The sequence below is a fragment of the Hesperophylax consimilis genome, chromosome 10, assembly GCF_061612785.1.
Source record: "Hesperophylax consimilis isolate HC1 chromosome 10, BYU_Hcon_1.0, whole genome shotgun sequence".
Taxonomy (NCBI): domain Eukaryota; kingdom Metazoa; phylum Arthropoda; class Insecta; order Trichoptera; family Limnephilidae; genus Hesperophylax; species Hesperophylax consimilis.
Window position 1 is genome coordinate 13,626,618 of NC_142845.1, and position 6,497 is coordinate 13,633,114.

Sequence of the window (6,497 nt, forward strand, 5' to 3'; positions counted from 1 at the left end):
GTCAATAAATCAATCTGACAGTAAATAGGCATCTCGCATTATAATATCACCATTTACTTCTTAAAAGTAAAATCTGCTTTTGAATGAATAGACATTTTTACATGGGGGCGCAAATTACTCGCCACGTTGTAAACAAATTTGCGAAGTCCAAATTCGGCAAAAAAAAATCGGTTCCATTTTCAGAGTCGAATATTTCGTTTAAGTATAGTTAAGACACTTTTATAAATGTTCATAATTTACTTCCCAGCAACAAACCAGCTTTGTGTTTCGCGTCCAGACGTTTCTCGATGTGATAGTAACAACTGATTCATATTATACGATGTGAATATGCTTAAAATAAAGTAAAATAATGCTTATATATGGAATGTAATACGACAATTGGGTTTATTCTCTTTTTCACATCTATTTTTACAAGTTTTCATAGCATAAGTCAACATTTTGCCGTGTTATTTCGTAAAATGAACCGATGATGCCTCGACCATAGTTCGCACAAGAATGATGACGTCACGTTTTCAAATTTCACTTGAGGCCATACGCGAGCACAGCTGGCTCCAATGGAACCGGTATGGGGAGTGGGGATAATACGCTTTTAATCACTTAGGGCAGGTCTACTAATATTCATATGTCTATGGCCGAGACACTATCTAGGATAAAAAACAATTCTTTAGAACTTTGTGATCATTCAAAAAATATTGTTTATTCTAAATTTTAAATATGAGATCAACCAAAAATGACTTTAATAATTAGGGGCCCATGGGGTGGTTAGAGGTGTTGTCCCGATCCTGGGTTCGATTCCCATAAAAAATCCCGATTTTCATAAAAAAATAGTGTATCGACAAATATGACTATTAATAAATATGTTCCAATGGTCGAGTGGTTTAAAACGCCTGTCCCGGTAAGACAAGAAATCCTGGGGTTCGATTACTAGTTGTGACCGTTATTTTATTTTTTTTCTGTGTCTTGTTATATTCCAAATTTAATGTTTAAAATAGTATCTATCAGCACTGGTTAGAGTAAGTCTATGTATTTCACGCAGCCAATTCGACAGTCAGTTTCATCTAGTTTTTCAACAAGTTTTAGTTAGTTTCAATACTAATAATAACAGTTGCTAAATTGTTTAGTACCATTTTCATCGTGAATATCACCGTAGGGTGATAGCTTAGCACTTAGCACTTTCAACTCTGTACTACAAAGCTAAAAATAACCTACACGGCTCATTCTGTAAGGTGTGGAAAACCTAGACACTGAACTGCTAGCGCAACCAAATTAATTACCAAAATTATTATTTTTTAACTGGTACGAGTGCAATTCCACTTTGTTGTTTTTGTGAAGATTGTTCTGATGACAGCTAATTTTCGATTGGAAAGGGCATCAGAAAAAAGTCGTTATAGCAAATGAAATAAAATAAATGAAAATTAACACCTTATAAAATGTTACATTAGGTATATTTTATAAAATGTTACATTAGTATTAAAATATATATTTTTACCCATTATTTATAAAATATTAAATTATGTATATTTTATAAAATATTACTTTGTGTATATATTTTATAAGATGTTACATTAAGTATATTTTATAAAATGTTACATTAGGTATATTTTATTAAATGTTACATTATAAATTATTATTTTACTATATCATATTATAAGATTATATTTTATAAAATGTTACATTAGGTATATTTTATAAGATGTTGCATTAGGTATATTTTATAAGAAGTTACATCAGGTATATTTTATAAGATGTTACGTTAGGTATATTTTATAAAATATTACATCTGGCATATTTAATTTAATTATTTATTTAAAAAACACAAACACAAACAAAACATATCTGCACATCTCACTGGGGAATTCCTGTGTCAAGATGAGCAGCTTCTATTAGCTTTTATATATCAACAGAGTATCGGGGGCCGCCTGAAGAAGACATGGTACGATCTAGTGAACGTTTAGTTATCAAAAGTTTAGCCTCTTTAAAGCTGGACGTACTCTATAGGGCCCGCAGATACTTTAATAGTACACAACTGCTAACGCGTTACAAGCACACGTTTGAATTTGGAAGCCACCCATAGACATATGAATATTAGTAGACCTGCCCTAATTGATTAAAAGCGTATTATCCCCACTCCCCATACCGGTTCCATTGGAGCCGGCTGTGCTCGCGTATGGCCTCAAGTGAAATTTGAAAACGTGACGTCATCATTCTTGTGCGAACTATGGTCGAGGCATCATCGGTTCATTTTACGAAATAACACGGCAAAATGTTGACTTGTACTATGAAAACTTGTAAAAATAGATGTGAAAAGAGAATAAACCCAATTGTCGTATTACATTCCATATATAAGCATTATTTTACTTTATTTTAAGCATATTCACATCGTATAATATGAATCAGTTGTTACTATCACATCGAGAAACGTCTGGACGCGAAACACAAAGCTGGTTGGTTGCTGGGAAGTAAATTATGAACATTTATAAAAGTGTCTTAAATAAATACTTAATCGAAATATTCGACTCTGAAAATAGAACCGAATATTTTTGCCGAACTTGGACTTTGCAAATTTGTTCATAACGTGGCGAGTAATTTGCGCTCCCATGTAAAAATGTCTATTCATTCAAAAGCAGATTTTACTTTTAAGAAGTAAATGGTGATATTATAATGCGAGATGCCTATTTACTGTCAGATTGATTTATTGACGAATCACAGTCAGCTTCACTCCCTTCGTTCTTCAACAGTTGATTTTACCCCTCGCCATTATCTTCTCGTCTATTAATTCATATGTCTGTGAAGCCACCCCTAGTCTGGTTCCCCAAATTACATGAAAAACCTGAAAAAAATCTTATAGAACAGGCGCTGGGTAGGAATGCTGGCCTTGTTCTACCAGTATTTCAATGGAAGATGCTAATAGGATCTTTTCGACACCGGTACACAGTAGGCAAACACGCCAAACGCGCTCTCACAATTTTTTCCTAGTTAACATTTGTCATGTGGGAACGGGTAGTCTCAGGGTCTCGTTCTTGTATTCTACACCTTGGTCGTTTTTTTTTCTATCTGCACAGAGAGACTGAGCCACAGCAACGCGTAGCGGGGTGCAGCTAGCTTTTCCAATATAAATAAAAATCGGAAATGTTTATTCGAGACACTATCTAGGTGAAACATCATTTTTTTATAACTTTGTGATCATTCAAAAAGATGGCTGCCAAAAATATTTGAAACATGAATTGCAATAAAATATTGTTGATTCTGAATTTTCAATATGAGATCGACCAAAAATGACTTGAGTGGTTAGAGGTGTTGTCCCGATCTTCAAAAGTTACTAAACGAAAAGTTACTCAGATAAAATTTTAAATGGTTTTTGCTTAAGTTACTTATGGATTTTTTTTTAAATTTATTAAATGGTTTTTGTTTAAATTACTTATGGAATTCAATTGTATGTATGAGACGATTCATAAATGTGAATAAAGCAAATAACGTGTGCCAGAGTTGTGTGACGGTCCATCCTCTCTGCCTCCTGGAAAACGGCGTGATGCTCAGTGTTGTGTTCGTACAAACAGGTCTCGTGGAAAGAGTTTGTAAACAAATGGTTCTTTTAGATTAATCAGGGATTTATTAATACTCCGCGTATTATAAATGTGACTCGATAGTCGATCTAACTAGAAGCTGTCTAATTGGAATCTGGAACAGTAAGTTTCTTTAGGAGCCTTCCCACTGGCCCTGGCGACTACTGGCCACTGGCTCCATCATGCGGACTTCCACGCAAGCTCTATGTACTGCCATCTGTGCCTGCTTCTATGAAGCTCTTACTTCCCAACAGTTAGTCAGTAAGTATACTGCGGTTGCTTTGTACGCAGCGTGAAAATGCAATTTCATAATCAAAGGTGTGAAATCACTCTCGTATAATTAGCACTCCGCCACGCCTGTAGACAAGACGCTACGGTGTTGGCTCTCCACAAAGGCGCGTGAAATCTAGACCACAATCAATGCGTCTAAATTTCCGAAGTTATAAAGTTCACACCTCCAGTCAATAGAACCTGTGAACTCATTAATGGGTTTACAGATCGTGAGATCTTAACAGCAGGTATAGAACGGTGTGAATTGAAAGATATTAATAATGTATATTATATCGCAAGCACCTCTAACTTCAATGGGTGCGATTTTATCGTCTTCAAATAAGTTTTTTTTCCATTTAAAGAAGATAAATCAAATACTGAAAAAATATATCAAAATTACGCTTAAAATATTAAATCTTGAATGATTGGTTTCCTATTGAGATTTGTCAATAAAGAAAGTATTAGGACGGTTTGTTTCGGAGAATTTGAACAATTCTTCAAAATTCAAAATTGATTTTCAAGTTTATTATTTCGGTTCTGTCAAGCATTTACCCTATAATGATATAATGACAGAACATGAATAGTACTTTCACCGAACCCGTAAATAAACGTTGAAATTTGATGAATTGTTCAAATTCTCGGGAACAACACGTCCTTAGTTATTTACTCGACTTGAGGTTCATGTATTTTAATAAAATTATGCTCTATGTAATAAGGAACTCGTCCATTTTTTCAAAACAATAACTTAAATTATAGTTTATATTTTGTATTGTTATAGTTAGTTTTAGTAATTAAAACCATTTTCATTTTTTCTGGTCCCCCGAAAACGCACCAAATCTATGGACATCACCAGTTACCAGTCTCAAAAATCTTTTCATAATCTTGTCATTTTCTCTATCGTTCAGACTTTAAATATACCCTTTTTGAAAGTTTTCCGCGAGAGAAAGCGAAATAAAGTACGATAACACAATTATTGTAAGTATTATTTTTCAAAGTGGTCGGGTTAGGTTAGGTTAGGTTCAATCAAGAAATGCCCAGAATCCTCCCATTTTCCTCTCAAGAAGGATTTTCCTTGCATAAAACCTAATACTTGAAAAATCTTAGAAATTCCCCGCGAAATTCCACAAATTGGCAACTCTGATGCAGAAAATTTACGCCATAGATTTTTACTGACGTAGACAGGTTGTTATTAATCAGCAGATTAGTAACAACCTGTATACCAACCAAACGGTGTGTTTTAATGGGATGGTGTTTATTTGTTTTTGAATGACGATTTAAAAATTCTACGTATAACAATATATAATAATATTCTTTGTAATGCGAGATCGTTTACTAACAGAATCGCAATACGAAACACATGTTTCCAGTTCACAACGAGACCTTGTTCGCAGTCTCCTAGAAAATAGATCCATTCTTTGGGCCCCTTCTAAACAAAACCACATCCTAGAATTATAAAAAAATCTCCATCACTCCTAAATCCATCCTTGTTTTTAACAGGAATGCTCGATTTCAACACCTTGAAGCTCACCGAAAAATATTTTTAGGTACTTTTTTTTAAACTGGAACTATACATAATCCACTAACAAGTACACTCGTTGAATATTCCATGCACTTTTTATAGACTTCTGCCTATCAGAACGCGCCAATCAACCGAGCGACTTAACTGCTTAACGGTTCTACATTGACCATCGACATTTTCAATGTCATTACAGACAGTTCACCAACTATCTGTTGACAAATATCACAAAATAGTAAATATGCCTTCACAAATCTATCATTATGATCCGATCACTTTATTCCGATCACTTTGATCTGATCACTTTGATCCGGTCACTTTGATCCGATCACTTTGATCTGATCACTTGATACGATCACGACCACGACTTTTTATACTTAGATGTATCTTAAATTTGTGATCTTCTCCGCAATATATTGATATGAACATAATTAAATGAATAAATCATAAAAATTATATATGTTCAGAATCAACGTTCGTTCTGTATGAACATATTTTTTTAAGCCATAATTGTTTTCACTGGAGTTCCTTATTGACTGCGAGTAGTGAAGTCCTGTATTAACTCGATGCTCTGAAAAATTCGTTTTCACTTTTATTTTAATTTTATTAATCGAATTTTTTCAATCGTGTGGTTCTGTTTCAGATTTTCGTTTGGAAATCACTAATATTGTCTTCAATATTTAAATATTACAATTTGAGGTTTTACTCAATAAAGTTATTCCGAAAAATAAATATTCATTCAAGACTTGCAGAAAAGTCAACAGATGTCGCACATTAAAAATAAAAATATAAGATAGGTTTATCTAAAAAGACGCTGTCTGGATTGCATTTAGTTCGGGTTGAATCTTGCGATCATACATAAAGATAGTTGCCAATAAAAATGTGCGGTGAAAAAATTAAGACAATGTTAGCAGTTCTTATTCGAAGTATGATACAGTTAAAAGTGACCGAGGGGAATAGGGTCCCATTAGCTCAGTTGGTAGAGCACTGTCCCGGAAAGACAAGGGTCCTGGGTTCGAGTCCCAGATGTGACCGTTTCCTTTTCTGATTTTTCTGTTTCAGATTTTCGTTTAGAAATCACTAATATTGTCTTCAATATTTTTATTTATTTATGTATTTAAGTACATACCAACAAATCTCATGATTTT